Raw genomic sequence first — 19494 nt, 5'->3', positions numbered from 1 at the left:
CCAGCCACTGAGGCTTTCAACTTGAACTAAAACTTTCCTTTCAATTACTTATTAAATTCCATTTGGCCAAGATTCTGATACTTGTACTTCTTTTTTTCAGTTACTGAAGCTCAAAGGTTCTTAGAATATATTTATTTTGTTAAAAATGCATTAAAATTATTGATGCAATATTTGAGTCCCAGAACTCACATTTTCAGCATGATTTTCCCTGTGGAGAACTATATAACTTACAATAATTATTTTGTTTTTGGAAAGGCATTGGATTGGAAAGTAACACACAAATTATAGGCCACAAATACTGTGAAGATATATAGCTGCCTGGGTCAAATGCACCATGCAGACTGTACTCAAGTTTCAAACGCAGGAGAACAAAATGCAACTATAATCCACTCCTGCAAAAATTCATTCTGGATGGCAAAAAAAAGTTACCTTACAATGGAAACTAAGTTCAACTTAAATAAAGATTGATTGCCATAGTGGTAATTACCACTAGATCAGTAATCGAGAGAGCCAGTTATACACTAGGGACATGAGATCGAATTCCACCATGGCAGATGGTGAATTTGAATTCAATAAAAATATCTGATGAACATGAAACTATTTCGTAAAACTCATGTCCTTCAGAGGAGGAACCCTGCCATCCTTACCTGACCCACAGTAATGTGGTTGACTCTTAAATGCTCTCTGAAATCGCCTAGCAAGCCATTCAGTTATATCCAACCACAAAAAAGAAAATAATAAGGAATGAACCCAGATGGCCAACCCAGCATTGACCTAGGCACTGGAAACAACAACAGCAAAACCAGCCCGTCAACTCTGCAAGAGTCCTCCTTACTAGCATCTGGGGACTTGTGCCAAAGTTGGGAGGGCAGTCTCACAGACTAGTCAAGCAACAGCCTGACATAGTTGTACTGACAGAATCAGACCTTACAGTTAACATTCCAGACTCAACCATCACCATTTCTGGGTATGTACTGTCTCACTGGCAAAACAGACCTAACAGAGGTGGTGGCACAGTGCTATACAATAGAGAGGGAGCTGCCCTAACAACTCTCAACATCAGCTTTGGACCCCATGAAGTCTCATGGCACCAGGTTAAACATGGGCAAGAAAACCTTCTGCTGATTACCAAGTACTGTCCTTCCTCAGCTGATGAATCAGTACTTCTCCATGTTGAGCAGCACTTGGAGGAGGCATTGAGAGTGGCAAGGGCACAGAATATACTTCAATATCCATCACCAGGAGTGGCTTGGTAGTACCACCACAGACTGAGCTGCTGGTCAGGTCCTACTGGACATAGCTACTAGACTGGGACTACAGCAGGTGGTAAGGGAACCAACAAGAGGAAAAACACCTCATTCTCAACAACCTGCCTGCCATGCAAGCATCTGTGCTAAATGATATAGAGACGTTGAACAGATCCAGCAACCCAAGACTAGGCATCTATGAGATGCTGTGGGCCATCAGCAGCAGCAGAATTGTACTCAACTACAATCTATAACCTCATGGCCCAGCATATACCCCACTTGCCGAGAACTATACCAGCCATAGCTCAATATGAGGCGTCACCCTGGTGAAGCCACAATACAGGACTACTTGCTTGCCAAACACCATAGGCAGCAAGTAATAGAGCTAAATGTTCCCACAACCAACAGATCAAAGCTCTGTAGTCCTGCCACAGTCAGCTGTGAATGGTGGTGGACAATCAAACAACTCACTGGAGGAGGAAGCTCCACAAATATCCTCATCTCAATGATAGAGCCCAGCGCACCTGTGCAAAAGATAAAGCTAAAGCATTTGCAACAATCTTCAGTCAGAAGTGTCAAGTAGATGATCCAGCTCGACCTCCTCCTTTAGACCCCAGCATCCCAAATGTCAGCATGCAGCCTGTCCGATTCACTCCATGTGATATTAAAAAATGGCTGAAAACACTGGATACAGCAAAAGCTATGGGCCCAGACAAAATCCCAGCAATAGTCCTGAATACTTGTGCTCCAGAACTTGCCACGCCACTAGCCAAGCTGTTTCAGTACAGCCTCAACACTAGCATCTACCTGGCAATGTGGAAAATTGCCCAGGTATGACTCTGTACACAAGAAACAGGACAAGTCCAACCCAGCCAATTATGGCCCTATCAGCCTACTTTCAATCATCAACAAAGTAACAGAAGGGGTCATCAACAGCGCTCTCATGCAGCACCTACTTGGCAATAATCTGCTTCTGAATGCCCAGTTTGGGTTCCATCAATACACAAAAATACAACTGCAGATACTCTCCAGGAGCGGCCTCCTCTGCATCGGCGGGTCCCGATGCAGATTGGGGGACCACTTCGTCGAGCACCTCCGCTCCGTCCGTCACAATAGACAGGACCTCCCACTTCAACTCTGCCTCTCATTTCCATCTAGATATGTCCATACATGGCCTCCTCTACTGCCATGATGAGGCCAAACTCAGGTTGGAGAAGCAACACCTCATCTACCATCTGGGTAGCCTCCAGCCTGGTGGTATGAACATTGAATTCTCCAATTTCCGGTAATTCCCTTCCCCTTTCCCTATCCTAGGTCCCTCTCTGCCTCTCTCCCCTTTCAGCCAAACACAAGACAATGTATGAAGGACACTTCACATTATGGGTCATATACAAAAAAAAATAAAATCAAAGCAATAGTGATAAGTGTGGACGCTGAAAAGGCATTTGATTTGGTTAATTGGAATTTTCTTTACAGAGTTTTACATAGATTTGGTTTCCAGGACACAATTATTAAGACTATACAAACACGATTTGACAACCCTACTGCTAGGATTAAAATCAATGGACACTTTTCAAATAGTCTTACCCTAGATAGGGGCACAAGATAGGGTTGTGTATGGTCACCGCTACTCTTCACATTGTATCTGGAACCACTAGTTCAATACATCAGACAAAATGAAAATATCAGGGGAATTACTATTAAAGGGACAGAGCATAAATTGGTTTGTTACGCGGATGACATTTTGATCTATCTGAGGCAACCAACATACCCTTTATCTAAATTGATGCAATCCTTTCAAACAATATGGTCAATTATCAGGATACAAGATCAACACAGATAAAACCCAATTACTTTCATATTACTATAGCCCAGCAAGAGAAATTGAAAGTAGATATTCCTGGACATGGCAAACAGAGTCTTTCAAATATTTGGGCATCATTATGCCCAAAGATTTGGCTAAATTATCAGAATGTAATTATCAGCCTTTATATGTAAAAAAAATTAAGGAACATATGGCAAGATGGAACCTGATTCCTTTTTTCAGTCTCAGTTCAAGGATTGAGTCTATTAAAATGAATATACTGCCCAGACTGTTATATCTCTTTCAGACCCTACCAATAGAGATTAATCAAAATCAATTCAATGAATGGAACAAGATGCTATCAAGGTATATTTGGCAGAGTAAAAGGCCTTGGGTTCATCTCAAAACTTTGCAATTAGCAAAGGAAAAGGGAGGACAGGGCCAACCTTCTCTTAGAGATTATTATTTTGCAGCACAGTTGAGACCTGTGATATGTTGTTGCAACCAATCATATAACGCTCAATGGAAAAACATTGAGGAGTGGGTACTTCCCATCCCCATACAAGCAATTTTGGCTGATAACAACCTGCAAAGGTACATAAATACTATTGATAATCCATGGGTGAAATTGACTCTTAAAATATGGAAAACTACTCTAAAAGAATATAATCTAGAGGGAGATACTGCAATTCTTAAATGGTGTGCATATGACTCAGATTTTACACCAAATAAATTGGATGCTAGATTTAAGGACTGGACAGCTAAAGGAATAACAGTTCTTTGCGACATAATGAAAGAAGGAATACTGTTCAGTTTCAAAATGCTTAAAGAGAAACATTAGAAAAACAAGATTTTTATCAGTATTTACAGGTGCAACAATATGTTAATGAGACGCTTAAAAATGTAACCAAGGCAAGTGCATGCTTGATAGAGCTATTTAGAAAAGCATATAATTCAGATAATGGTAGTAGAATCATTTCAAGCATGTATAAGGGGTTGTCAAATCTTAAAACACATTCCACTTCATACATTAAAACAAAATGGGAGAAGGATGGAGGGATAATAATATGAGGAAGAATGGACAATAATATGGAGGTATGAATGGAAGTGTACAAGTTCACAGAAATGGAGGGAGTTTGGATGGAAAAACTTGATAAGATATTTTATTACACCCTCTCAGAAATCCTATTATGATAGTAACCTCCCTGTTTGCTGGAGAAATAGTGGAAATCAAAATGTAAATTGTTATCATATTTTTTGGGACGGCCCTGTTATCAAAGACTATTGGAAGGGGGTACACAATGCCCTACAAGACATCTTTAAATGTGAAATACCCTTGGAGAGTAAGACCATATATTTTGGATATATACCTCAAGAATGGTTGAAAAGAGATAAATACTTAATGAATATGCTGTTGGTGGCTAGTAAAAAGACTCTTACTAGGAAATGGTTATCACGGGAGAGCCCAACTTTAAATGCATGGATGGAAATTACAATGGACATTTACAAAATGGAGAAGATAACAGCATCTGTTAATCATAAGCTGAAACAATTTGATTCATATTGGGAAAAAGCCACATTTTCTACATAATGCCTCATAGGCATTATTTCTACAAACTACATAATGCCTCATAGACCTGATTTTATTCTCACAAATCAATTATATTGTAAAAAAAAATCACTCTCTACTTGTACATAGTTTTTTCCTTTTGTTTTTTCTCTCCACTCTTTTCTATAAGTATATACCTCAGATAAATACTATGCGGAGATTTGTGACATATATGATTATATGATATATATGTACAATGTTTGAAATATATCTTATGGAAATGTTTGTTTGATGAACTTCAATTAAAAAAAAACAAATTACAAAACAAAAGATAACCAGTATAAATATGTGCCATTTAATTCAATGAATTTGCAAATCTGATCAAATAATCTCCATTTAAAACTCACTGTGCCAACAATTTGAAGAAAATTTCCAGGAACCTATTGTTTCTGCAAAAAAAAAATGAACACACTAAAAAAAACACTACAATGCATGCTAACAATCTTCTACATTCCTTCCTCTCTGCATCAGAGGTCACATGTGTATAAGCTTTTAGAAAATTGAACAGTCATCAAAGAAACAGAATATGGAATGTCCTGAAAGCAAATTATCAAGAAAGTTTAATTTTAAATTTTAAAAAAGGGTATCAATTGGATAAAGTGAACTCAAATATAACTTCCTCAACAAAACGTTCTTAAAGAAATTCAAATGTAGGCTAAATTATCATAGCACAAGTGCTGATGGGGCAACAGGAAAAGGAGGATAATTATGACTGGTGTTCATTTAAATAAGACTCAGGCAATGCTAACACAGGCAAAGGATAGGCAATGATGTACTCAAAGCTCTGTACGAAAAACCCCATGCAGTCTTGGGGATCTCAGCCTGTAATGTCAACTGTTTACTCTTTACTCTTTTCCATCGATGCTGCCGGGGGGGGGGGGGGGGGTTTCCAGCTTTGGATTTCCAGCATCTGCAGATTTTCTCCTGTTTGTGCTGAAAACCATTTTTGTTCTTCCTATTTAAATTTTAAAGTATAATTTGAATAAGGCATAAAGAGCTTTAAATTTGGCAACAGATTTGAAAATAGCAAGGATTAGGAATGACCAAGAAAGATCAAGATATACAGGTGGAAGCTGTAAAGTAAGCTTTTAAGGATAAAAATTTAAGAAACTTATACCAATGGAAAGATCTTAAAAGGTGGGAAGAAAGAGCCTTTCAGGTGCAAATACAAAAAAAACTTGATAGTGCAAGTATATATAGGTAGTCATAACATAAAACAACATTCTTCTTACTCTGATAAGGGTAATTAGGGCTTTAAAATAATCAATGCTATAGTAAACGCACAAACAATTGCTCAGGAACAATTAAGAACTGCAGAAAATTGCTCTTTGGAATGTAAATAAATGAAGAACCTGGAAGGGGAAATGAAGGATGAGGGATTGGGTTGGGGAATCTGTGACAGAAGGAAGCATGGGAATAATAACATGGGATTTAACATCGACTGACCGCAGGTGATGACCTGTGCAAACTTACTAGGCCAAAGGGCCCATCTGTGTGACTGGATTGCAAGGCAGAGAAATTTCTTGACCCAAACAGTTGTAAATCTACTAAATACTCTACTCTAGAGAGCAGTGACCTAGAAATTGTTGACCTGAAGACCAAAATTGGAAGATTTTTGAATATTAAAAATATTAAGGTATATGGAGTTTGGATAAAAAGAGTGAAGCTCAAGATCAATAATGTTCCAAAGCATGCTAACTTATTTGTTTATATCCTTACAATGTTATGCAAGAGCAACAACAGAAGACACTATGATACTGATACAATTTCCACTGAAGTAAGTTTAAGACTTAATATAGATGTAGACTGTTATGGGTTGAAGTTATTGATGATAAACTGGTCAGTCAACACTAAGATGCTTTCAGTTCTTTCAAAACCCAATCAATTAAATTGATAACCACACAAATTCCCTTCTTCTCAACTGACACTGTAAATGGCTCTCTCCCTGATGGTTCTTTCTTCTTTCAAAACAGCCCTCTAAAAATAACTCACTTTTGATCATATATTCCTTACAAAATTTTGCTCCAACTCAAAGGAACTATCTACTCCAATACTAGTGAGATTATCTTAAATCCACAAATGGTACCCAAGTCCCTCATACACAAGTTATTTGCAGCCTTTAAAACAACAAAACAGCACATTCACTTTTAAAGATCTCTGATACTGTCCAGATCAAAGAACAGATTCCATTCCTTATTATTAATAATGGCTTCTTACTGCATTTCTTACAGATATACAAGGGCATCACTGAATAGAAGAGTCTTTCTTATCTAGGTACTGATCCTTGGCAACATCATCCACAGGTGTGAAATAAGCTTTCACATGTATAGAGTGAACATTGAATATATCTGTGCTCCTCTTTCCCAAAGTCAGACTTTCAAGTTTAGGAAGAACAATCATCTTCTTGCCAAAATTTTGGAACAGTAAAGTCACTGTCTTTGGCTCTACCACAATCTCCTTTTGCTGCCATCTAATAGACTCTCTGCCTGCCACAATCTCCACGTTTGGTATCCCAAGCAAAGGCTAAATTCTGCTAAATTCAATCTTTGTAACATCACTCACCTCAGTCTTCTTGGCAATAGGTATTTTCATCTATGTCTCTGTTATCTCCACATCCAAATATTTTTAATAATTATAAAAGCAAAATACTGGAAATTTCAAATAAAAAGAAAACATTGGAAACATTCATTACCTGAAATTCAATATTGAGTTCAGCAGGTTTATGCCTAATTGATAAATGAAACGCTGTTTTCAGATTACATTGAGCCTCATTAGAACAAGAAGCCAAGGACAGAAAGATCAAAGATGAATAGAACAGAGAACAATTAATTGTGAGCCCCCCTCCCCATGTCACAATTGAGCTTCTGTAATGATGACCAACTGATTGGTAAGTATATAAATGCCAAGCATTTGGAGGACACACCACAAATGAACAAATGATGGCTCCTTGTAGGGCGACGAAACATTTGCAAATGGATTCCCAAGATTGAAGAATAACTCAACCCAACCATAAACCAAACTTGAGCTACACATTTTACAAGTTATTTCCAGTTTAGGGTCAAACTTAGAAGCAGGTGGCAAGACAATTTGTAGATATCAACCAATCAGCCTTTATTAGTCCAATACAAGGAGTCTGCATTTTGAGGAAATAATACTGTGCCCTAAACAGAAAGCAGCACATTAAAAATGTTAAGTGTTTTGAGCTCACTGGCAGTGGGAATGAAGAGGAGTGGGGGAGGTGCAGTATCTCCAGCAGTTACATGACCATGTTCCATGGAAAGGGCAGCTATCACTGGTGAGAAAGAAATGAATAAGCATTCAGAGAATAATCCTTTGGGAATGCTCAAAACAAAATTGAGAAAAACAAGTTTCAGAGATGCCAAGAGATCATAGGGGCTAAAGGAGTGACAAGAGAACTTTTAAATGATCCCCTAATCAGCTACAATTTTTCATTTGCTGTAAATAGCTTACCCCAACTCCACTGTTCATATCCTATCTATACCAGTCACCTGCATCTCAAAGACATTAACTCCTAGTCTTTGAACGACTCAAATTTAATTTTGCCTTTTTAAATGTCTTCATGACCTCAACTCAATGTAACTTTAGTCTAACAATACTACAAAATCCATTGCCCAAACATGTTCCATTTGCTATAACTGGTTTCTTCACCCTCCTCCACCCCAATCCCTTAATGCATGTGAAAATGCCACTCTTTAAAAAATTTCCTTTCTCAGCCATACTGTTAAGAGCCTTATTAAAGCTTACTCAGGTTTCCATAATCCTTGATCCTATTTCCTTTATTTTTGAAGCACGCTCTCAAAGGCACCACACAAAATACACAAGTTACATCGATAATTTTAAATGGGCAATATTTTGTTTATATCTCTGCTTCCTGAAGAGAAAATGAATTACGAATCTGCAGTTTTAACATCAAGCAAAATAGAGACATGCTTAATTTGATTAGTAAAGCCCAATCTTGTGTAAACAAGTCTAATTCACGAACTTACTAATATCGTATAAACAAATTAAAATGAAGCAAAGCCAAGTATAATTTTATGCACTGCATAGAAGATAACATGATCTTCCTTTATATGTAAACATTTTCTCAGTTACTTGACTGCTACTCAAAACTCGTCGGTGAACAAAATAAATCTTACAGTATTTAACATAATTTCATCCATATAATTAATTCCCCTCTACAATTGAAACAAAACTTTCTTTAAGTAAATGAACAGAGGGTGACAGATTTTGTTAAACCACTTTATCTTCAGGAACAAAAAGTTACCGATCATGGAACTCCAAAGTTTTGAAGGAAGGAGAATCTTGCATATATTGCAAGATTCTGTAATGGTTCTCAAGGACCAGAAAATTGCAAATGTCAGTCCACTCATAAAGAAGAGACAAGGCAAAAAAAACAGGAACATATAAACCAGTTCACTTGACTTCAATGGTTGGCAAGAGGTTAGTGTCCTTTATTAAAGATGAGATTACAGGGTACTTGGAGGCATATGATAAAATAGGCAGAAGTCAGCATGGTTTTAAAGGCGAACCTTACCTGACAAATCGGTTGGAATTCTTTGAGGAAATAAAATGTAAAATGGACAAAGTAGAGTCAATGAATGTTCTTTCATACTCTACTTCTCATGTTATATGTTAATAATCCACAAACCAGAATTGATGGCTTTGTGGCCAAGTTTGCAAATTATACAAATACAGGTGGAAATACAATTAGTGATGAGGAAGCAGGAAGGCTGCAGAATGACTTGGACAGATTAGGAGAATGGGCAAAGAAATTTTAGATGGAATACAATGTAGGGAAGTAAATGGTCATGTACCTTGGTAGAAGGAATAAAGATGTAGATTATTTTCTAAACAGGTTGAAAATTTAAAAAATCAGAAGCTCAAAGGAACTTGAGAGTCTTCATGCAGGATTCCTTAAAGATTAACTTGCAGGTTGAGTCAGTGGAAGGAAGCCAATGCAATATTAGCATTAATTTCAAGAGGACTAGAAAATAAAAGCAAGTGTGTAATATTGAATATTTATAAGGCATTAGGAAGACCATATTTGGATTACTGAGAACAGTTTTGGACCCATATCTAAGAAAGGATGTGCTGCCATTGGAAATTGTCTAAAAGAGGCATACAAGAATGATAAGGTTAACATGTGAGAAGTGTTTGATAGCTCTAGGCCTGTTCTCACTTGATTTCAGAAGAATGGGGGAGGGGAAAAGGGAGTGATCTCACTGAAACCTACAGAACTCTGGAAGACCAAAATAGAGTGGATGTGCAGAGGATGCTTCCGATAGTTGGAGAGTCAAGGACCAGAGGTTCAGAATACAAGGATATCCCTTCAGAGTAGAGATAAGGAGGAATTTATTTTGTCAGAGGGTGGTGAACCTATGGAATTCATTACCACAGACTGCTGCAGAGTCCAAGTCATTGGGTACATTTAAAGCAGAGACTGGTAGGTTTTGGATTTGTAAGGGTGTCATGGTATTTTCTGGGAATGCCCCATTATTAAAGACTATTGGAGTGGGATACACAATGCCCTACAAGACATCTTTAAATGTGAAATACCCTTAGAAAGTAAGACCATATATTTTGGGTATATACCTCAAGAATGGTTGAAAAGAGATAAATATTTAATGAATATACCGTTGGTGGCTGGTAAAAAGACTCTTACTAGGAAATGGTTATCACAGGAGAGCCCAGCCTTAAATGCATGGATGGAAATTACAATGGACATTTACAAAATGGAAAAGATAACAGCATCTGTTAATCATAAGCTGGAACAATTTGATTCATACTAGGGAAAAATGGTTTAACTACATAACACTTCACAGGCCCGATTTTATTCTCACAAATCAATTAATGTAAAAAAAATCACTTCTACTTGTACATAGCTTTCTCCTTTCACTTGTTCGTGCTTTCCTCTCTTTTCTATAAGTATATACCTCAGATGTGGAGATCTATATGACTATATGATATATATGTACAATATCTGAAATACATCTTACGGAAATGTTTGTTTGATGATGAACTTCAATAAAAATAAATTACAAAAAAGGGTGTCATGGATCACAGGGAGAAGGCAGAAAAGGGATGTGAAGGAAAATAAATCAGCCATGGTGAATGGCAGTGCAGACTAAATGAGACAAATAGCTTGATTCTGCTATGTCTTATGGTTTTCATATTTCCACAGATGCTGTCTGCCCTATAAGTGCTTTCAGTATTTTCTATTTTTATTAGTATTTATATTGCATTGCTCATGTTCTTGCTGTAATATCTAAAAGCATCTTGCAGCCAATCATTTTTATGTAATTGCTGTTATTTTCCAGAGAAATGTTGTAACTATTTTTCTTTCTGATAGGTCCCAAAAAAAAAACAAATGAAGTTAGGTGACCAACTCAGGTGTTGCTATGTTTAAGAGATAAAATGGCTCATACATCTTGTGAACTCCTGTTCTCAACATCATTTTTGATTTTTTTAAAAAGTTCTTTTTGAAATAAGTAGATAGGACTTCAATTTAAAATTTAAAATGATCACTTTTGATAATTAAAAGCTCATTAATTTAATGGAATAATTAAGTGGTTGACCTGAAACTGCAACAAAATATGCCATTTTCTATAACTCACTTCAGTTGAACTAAAAAATGACATAATTACATAAACACCAATGCTGCATGTTTTTGCAGAAAGCATCCACAAATACCCTAAATTTCAGTGTTACTTGCACTCAACCTAAAGGGCAGAAAGGGTAAAGTATGTAACATGCAACTGCAGCCAAATGCAGGATTATATTGTTAAAGTCCTTCAATGCTTAAAAGCTTAAAGTAGTTGAACAGATTTTTAGACAGAATTTTGTGAAAATTGCACACCCAATCATCAATCCTCTTCCCCCCCCCCCCCCCCACGATGCTCAGAGTGTCTATTATTTTCATTAGAACTAGGCTAACAGGCTTTACTACGCAAAAGGCCTAACTGTCTATAGCTCAGACTGATGGACGGGTAAAACAATGGAACTCAAAAGTACAGCTGCGTAAAAATATCAGCAGTAGCCTGTTGGCGACGGTCCTTGAGAGAGATTACACTTATTTTTCATGGGTTCATTGATGAAAGTACAATCTTGCTCAAGGACTGTCACCGTTGTTCCTGGTTTGAAATAATCAAAACATGTATGAAATATGGAATTGATTTCACAAACACGATGTTTCTGCTTATTTTCTTGCCTTTCTCATACGGGCGTTTAGTCAATTTTTGAAATGGAAAATCACAGTATCAAGTACCGGCTGCGACCAAAATGTAGTATTTCAATTCCTACTGCAACCAACTTAATTAATAGAATCGAATATTTTATGAAAACATAGAAGTCCTAACAATTGTATTTTCAGAAATGAAGCCAGAAATGTTACGTGGAAGCAACAGCAACAAAAACTAAATCACATTTACTTTGGCAGGCCTTAAGCGAAACAAAGGCCACACTGCAGCATAAAGGGGGTTGTTGACCAATGTGAAGATGTAGACACAAAACACATATAATGACAACTCCATCCACCGCCGTGCGACATCGAACTCCAATTAGGTCTCTTCCCCCATGGCGTTCCCCGTCCACCCCAATGGCATAAAATATAAATTCCATAAAATACGGTGTAAAGGGGAGAGAAAGTATTAATTTAAACAGACGGCAGAGACCAGGAGTAAATGAACAGGGACCTGCTCAATGGCAAGTGCAACGTAGCTAAAGCAGGGCGGCTGGGGCAGATAGGCAGGCACCGAGCAGGCTGCAAGCTGTCATTCAGCCCTGCGGCTACCTTCGCTCGTTGCGGCAACAATCCCCCGGAGGGAGAGCCTGCCTCCGTTCGGTCAGCCGGGACGAGCAAAGCTTGCTCCGTCGCCAATCTCCGCTGACAATAGGCTCCGGCCCATGCCGGCTCAGCCTTTACTGCAGAGCCACCACACGCCAAGAAAGCCTGAGCCCGAAGGCCGGCAGGAAGCGGTCGGTGAAATCAATTTTTCTGGAAAGGGGATTCTAAGCTACTGAGGGAGCGCGGACCGACCTGTATCGTGTCCGGATCGACGCTGCGCGGAGAAGCCAGGCGCTGCCACTGCCGCCGCTGACACTGACACCCTCTGAAACATCCCAACCCCGGTCATACAGCTCTTCGTGTTGCTGCCACCGGGAGGAATCAAGCAACCGCCACGAGCATCATCTCGCGAAAAGGCGGTTCGCTCGCTCGACAGGGACAAGGCGCGCACGACAAAATGACAACAGCCCACACGCGCTTGCCCTCGCCATCCCCGCGTTCCGCGCGGGCACGCCCCGCGGCCGCGAACCGTGCGTCTGTGGGAGGGTGAGCGCGGTGCACGGCCACCTGCTCCTTTCCCCTGCATTGATACGGTAGTCCAAATACGCGCGGCTCCCGCCCAATTTTTCTCCCCAGATCGTGTCCACGAGGGTGATTCATACCACTGCAGTACTGCGCCACTCCGCCGCTCGCAGCAACTATATCACGCTCCTTTTCGGCTTGCAAAATTGTAGTCAGTCATTTCAACACTTCTGCAATACAATACTGTAGCCTTGCATAATTCTGGAAGGGGAAGCCCAATGTTTCCTTCCGATACATTTGTTTTTTGTTGAATCGTGTAGACCCATGAAACTGCAACCACGAGTACACAACACAGCTTGAAATAATATTTATATCACCTTGCATAGGAAATGTTGCAGACGATTGTGGACGGATCACAATTCAAAACTGCACCGAAGGGGATGGCAAACGATAAAATTAGATAAAAGAGCAACACACACGAAATGCTGACGGGATTCAGCAGGTCAGGCAGTATCAATGGAAATGAATAAAAGTATGCAAGCTACTTAGACGGAATATGAGATGGTGCTTCTCCAATCTGAAAATGGCCCCATCGTGGCATAAGAGGAGGCAGTAGACCAACGTGTCGGAACAGAAATGAGGATATGAATTGAATTGGTTGGGTACAGGGAAATGCAACTTTCTACAGATGAACAGAGGTGCTCGACAAAGCAGTCCCCAGTCTACATCGGGCCTCACGAATGTAGAAGCCGCTGCAGCAGGAACACCGGATACAGTAGAGGACCCCAACAGATTTACAGTATATGTGAAGTGTTGCCTCGCCTGGAAGGGCGGTTTGGGGCCCTGAATGGAGGTTAAGGGAGGAAGTGGACGGGCAAGTGCAGCATATGTGCCAGGAGGGAGATTAGAGGGGAGGGATGAATGGACAAGGGAATCGTGGAGGGATGGCGGAGAATAAGGGCTAGGTAAAGATGTGTTTGGTGGTAGGGGCCCTTTGAAGATGGTGGAGGTTGCGGAGAATTATGCGTCGGATGGTCATGGATGGTAGGTGAGGATAAGAGGAATTATATCCCTGTTAAGGCAGCAGGAAAATGTCCGGGAAATTGAAGAGATGCAGGTGAGGGCAGCATCATTGGAGGAGGAAGGGAACCCCCGTTTTTTAAAGAAGAAGGACACTCTGATGTCCTGGAAAGAAAAGCGTTATCCTGGGAATAGATGCGGCAGAGACAAAAGAACTAGGAAAAGAGTATAGTATCTTTACAGGAGACAGCACGAAGAGGTACAGTCAAGATACTTACAGGAATCGGTCGGTTGAAAAAAGATATCGGTAGACAGTTTTTCTCCAGTGATGGAGACAGAAATCGAGAAAGTGGAGAGAGGTGTCAGAAATAGACCAAGTGGATCAGGGCAGGGTGAAAGTTGGAGCCAAAGTTGATGAAATTGACGAGCTCAGCATGAAGCAGCATCTATGCTATTGTCAATGTAGCAGTAAGAGTCGGAGAATATTCCCGGGGAAGGAGCGTTTATAAAAGGGTTTAACTTTGGATGGCTCCTTTCAGCTGAGAATTCAGTTTTTGTCTGAGCAGCGACAAATGTAAGATTGATCTTTTGTCAGGCCATCTTCTAAAATTATTGAACGTCCAACAGTTGCAAGTGGGGTGCTGCCTACTACTTCCCTACATTAGAAGTCTGCAGAGTTAACTCTACGCATGCTTGTAAACATGCTGGTAAAGACTGACGTCGTTGCCAACCTCAGCACAACCCACGTCAGCATATTCTATCAGAAGTATCTGAGACCTTTAGCAGAGTCATAGATACTACAGCAGAGAAACAGACCCTTCAGCCCATCTAGTCCATCCTAAACTAGTCCCATTGACCTGTACCCAGATGCTCTCTCATCCCTGTACCTATCCAAATTTCAAAAACAGCTACAATATTATACAGAAGTGTACATTGCCAATGCCCCTTCCTGGTGTGTCAAATGTTTTAATTAACCAAAAGGCCAAGAGTGCATGTCACTGTGAGGAGAAAATGACTACCAGTGCCATCGCATCATATAGCATGGAAACAGGCCCTTTGGTTGCACCAAACATCAACATCAAACATTAAGCCCCTTCAATGCCAAACATCAAGTTCCCATTTGTGCTACAATATTCTTCCCATAGATTATCTCTCTTCCACCCCTCACCTTGACTTAAGATCAATTAACCTACAAAGCTATAGGTCTTCAGAGAATGGGGGAAATCTGGGCACCCAGAGGAAACACATGCAGTCACAATGAGAATGCAAATTGCAGGTTGCACCTGAAGTTATAACTGAACCCAGGTTGCTGTAGCTGTGACATAGTACTTCTACTTGCTGTGCTACTGTGCTGGGTAACAGGTAAGTGTCAGAAAATTTACTTTACCAAAGAAAATTGAGAAAACCAGTGTTTAGAAGTTGCATTCCACTTTACAAACATGATAAAAGAATCTATGCTTTTAGTGTTTTTTGAATGATCAAGAGGAATTTAACCAAATTCTGAAGTGTCACAATAAGAAGATACACAGTATTGGATGGTAAATTGTGAATGTCATTGGTTTTTATGCAAACTGGCTCTTCTGAGGGACTAGAAAACTAGAATTGACATGTTTACCTACACTAATTGTAAAATGAAGCACCCTAGGTTTCTGGAAAATGCTGTAGTACATTATGTTAAAATAAGTTCTTTCTAGGAAACAAGGAGTAATTCCTTGTATTCCCATGAGTATTAGTTTTACATATACTTAAGTACTTTTTTTGATCAAGGCACTTTATTTTCCAGATCAAGAAATGTTAAAGTCAAAACTAACTTTGTGGAATGTAACCAAAATAGTAAAGTAAACTTGGTCATTAATTACTGAATGGTATTATGGTTACAGAAACAAACCATTGCTGATTGATTGATAAAAAACCATAATAAAATAACATTCAATCTTTATTACCCTAAGATGCTGATGATGGACCATAAACACAAGAAATTTTGCAAATGCTGGAAATCCAGAGCAACACACACAGAATGTGGGAGAAACTCAGCAGGTCAGCCAGAATCCATGGCAAGAAATAAACAGCCTTCTTCCCCTTCTCTTCCAGTCCTGATGAAACAGTCCTTTCCATAGATGCTTCCTGACCTGCTGAGTTCCTCCAGTATTTTGTGTGTGTTGCTCTGCAGGTGGACCATTTTGAGCTGCTGCAGATTTTGTGGTTCTTCACCCAGACAGGAAACTTATTCATATTCTAGTGCCTAAAATGTACCAGTTTTGAATGATTGCTCCATTAGCTATATTTTATGATCCACGTGTGCAATACAATTGACCCGATGTGAAAACATATTCAAAGACCTTTCCTCCTCTGTTTTGGTAGAGGAAATCAAAAAGGCTGCAGATCATTGGATGTGGTGGAGGGAAGGGAGGAAAGTTAGGAATCATGGACCCAGGGACGTCTAAGGAAAGAATGACTTTTGAAGAAATGAAAGGAAGCATTTAGTAATGAGAAGGTGGAAGAGGGGACATCGTGAATCAAATCATAGACTCACAGAACATTGCAGCACACATATGGGCTCTTCAGCCCATATTGTCCATGGCAAACTATTAATCTGTCTAATCCCATCAACCTGCATCCAGAACATAACCCACCATACCCTTCCCATCCATGTACCTATCCAAATTTCTCATAAGTGTTGAAATCAAACCTGCATACATCTCTTGCAATGCAAGTTCGATCCACACTCTCACCATCCTCTGAGTGAAGAAGTTCCTCCTCATGTTCCCCATAAACATTTCATTTTTCACCCTTAACCTATAACTTTTATTTCTAGTCTCTCAACCTCAGTGGAAATGCCTGCTTGTATTTACCCTATCTATACCCCTCATAAACCCCTCTATCAAATCTCCCCTCATTCTCCTATGCACTAGGGAATAAAGTCCTAACCTATTCAACCTTTCCCTATAACTCAGTTCCTCAAGTCCTGGCAATATCCTTCTAAATTTTCTCTGCACCCTATCAATTTTATTGATATCTATCTGTAGGTTGATGACCAGAATTTGGCCTCTTATACAACTTCAATATGACATCCCAACTCCTGTACTTAGTACTTGAATTTAGGAATGCCAGCGTGCCAAAAGTTCTCTTGAAAGTGGATAGATGGACATTATTTACTTGGATTTCTGAAAGGCGTTCAATAACGTGCTACATAAAAGACTTATCCATAAGCTAAGGATGCATAGAGTTGGAGATGATGTAGTAGCATTGATAGAAGATTGGTAACCAATAGAAAGCAGGGAGTTGAGATACATAGGTATTTCTCTGGTTGGTAATTAGTGGTGAGCGGTGTGTCACGGGGGTCAGTGCTGGGCCCAAAAATGCTCACGATATACATTAACGATCTGGAAGAGGGGACCGAGTGTAGTGTATCTAAGTTTTCTGATGATACTAAATTGAGTGGAAAAGCAAATTGTGCAGAAGATACAAAGAGTCTGCAGAAAGATGTTGATAGGTTAAGTGAGTGGGCAAGGGTCTAGCAGATGTACTATGTTGGTAAATGCAAGGTCATCCACTTTGGAAGGAAAAATGGAAGATCAGATTATTGTTTAAATGGTAAAAGATTGCAGCATGCTGCTGTGCAGAAGGACCGGAGTGCTTTTGCCTGAATTGCAAAAGGTTGGCTTGCAGGTAATGGAACATTGGCCTTCATTTCTAGAGGGATTGAATTTAAGAGCAGGGAGGTTATGCTGCAACTGTATAGGGTACTGGTGAGACCGCACCTGGAGTACTGTGTGCAGTTCTGGTCTCCTTACTTGAGGAGCCGGTTCACCAGGTTCATTCCAGAGATGATAGGGTTAGACTATGAGGACAGATTGAGTCACAAGGGATTGTACTCACTGGAAATCAGAAGGGTGAGAGGAGATCTTATAGAAACATATAAAATTATGAAAGGGATAGACAAGATAGAGGCAGAAAAGTTGTTTCCATGGGTTGGAAACAACTCATCCAGCCCTTTTACGATATGGGAGTCCCAGTCAATATGCTTAAAGTTAAAATCACTTGCTGTCGCAACCTTATGTTTCTTAACAACAGTCTGCAATCTCTCTATTAATTTGCTCCTCTGAATTCCACTGACTTTTGGGTGGTGAATAAAATAATCCCATTAACACGGTCATGCCTTTCTTATTCCTCAGTTCCACCTATACAGCCTCAATAGACGAGCTCTCCAGTTTGTCCTTCTGAGCACCGCCTTGACATTTCCTCTGACTAGTAATGCCAGAAATGTCAACAGTTTACTCTTTACCATAGATGCTGCCTGGCCTGCTGAGTTCACCCAGCATTTTGTGTGTGTTGCTTGGATTTCAAGAATCCACAGATTTCCTTGTGTTTGTGATCAAACTGCACATTCTTGGGACAGCCAGGGTGAATCTTTGTGGTCATTGGAAAAATGAGTGAACTCTACAAAGACTGCATCAGGCATTAAAATTGAGCCAGTGTAACTGAAGCTGAGACAGCTGCCCTACCTCTAGTGCCACTGTGCTACAGAGCAGTTGGGATCTAAGTATCTAACAAGAACCTCCCAGCCAGAAGATTGATGCTTCACACATTCTAGCCAACAAGCCTGCTCTTAAACTAAATAGGGATATCTGTCCGGCTAAGACATTCTTCAGAAAGTATTGTTTCTGCCATTCAAGGGCTTCAATTATGCAAATAAGTATCCATGTAACCATATAACAATTACAGCGCAGGAACAGGCCATCTCGGCCCTTCTAGTCCGTGCCGAACGCTTGCCCTCACCTAGTCCCACCGACCTGCACTCAGCACCGACCCTCCATTCCTTTCCTGTCTATATACCTATCCATTTTTTTTAAATGACAATATCAAACCTGCCTCTACCACTTTTACTGGAAGCTCGTTCCACACAACTACCACTCTCTGAGTAAAGAAGTTCCCCCTTTTGTTACCCCTAAACTTTTGCCCCCTGACTCTCAACTCATGTCCTCTTGTTTGAATCTCCCCTACTCTCAATGGAAAATCCCTATCCATGTCAACTCTATCTATCCCCCTCATAATTTTAAATACCTCTATCAAGTCCCCCCTCAACCTTCTATGCTCCAAAGAGTAAAAACCTAACTTGTTCAACCTTTCTCTGTAACTTAGGTGCTGAAACCCAGTTAACATTCTAGTAGATCTTCCCTGTACTCTCTCTATTTTGTTGACATCTTTCCTATAATTCAGTGACCAGAACTGAACACAATACTCCAAATTTGGCCTCACCAATGCCTTGTACAATTTTAACATTACATCCCAACTCCTATACTCAATGCTCTGATTTATAAAGGCCAGCATACCAAAAGCTTTCTTCACTACCCTATCCACATGAGATTCCACCTTCAGGAAACTATGCACCATTATTCCTAGATCACTCTGTTCTACTGCATTCCTCAATGCCCCACCATTTACCGTGTATGTCCTATTTTGATTATTCCTAGCAAAATGAAGCACC

General features: G+C 39.8%; 1 protein-coding gene across 7 annotated transcripts in view; it reads right to left on the bottom strand.

The window, feature by feature from the left end:
* ralgps2 (Ral GEF with PH domain and SH3 binding motif 2) overlaps window positions 1-13015 on the bottom strand; it is a 542667-nt gene extending 529652 nt beyond the window's left edge. For 2 of the 7 annotated variants that reach the window (XR_009514827.1, XM_059984872.1), the window contains exon 1: window positions 12717-13010. The gene's annotated coding sequence lies outside the window, so the exon portion shown is untranslated. Of the gene's footprint in view, window positions 1-12716 lie in introns of all 7 variants that reach the window. The other 5 variants (XR_009514828.1, XR_009514826.1, XR_009514829.1 and 2 more) reach the window with 5 other exon arrangements.
* Between the last annotated feature and the right edge of the window lie 6479 nt (window positions 13016-19494).

The sequence above is a fragment of the Hypanus sabinus genome, chromosome 11 (assembly GCF_030144855.1).
Source record: "Hypanus sabinus isolate sHypSab1 chromosome 11, sHypSab1.hap1, whole genome shotgun sequence".
Classification (NCBI taxonomy): Eukaryota; Metazoa; Chordata; class Chondrichthyes; order Myliobatiformes; family Dasyatidae; genus Hypanus; species Hypanus sabinus.
This window is presented reverse-complemented; position numbering and strand designations above follow the sequence as displayed.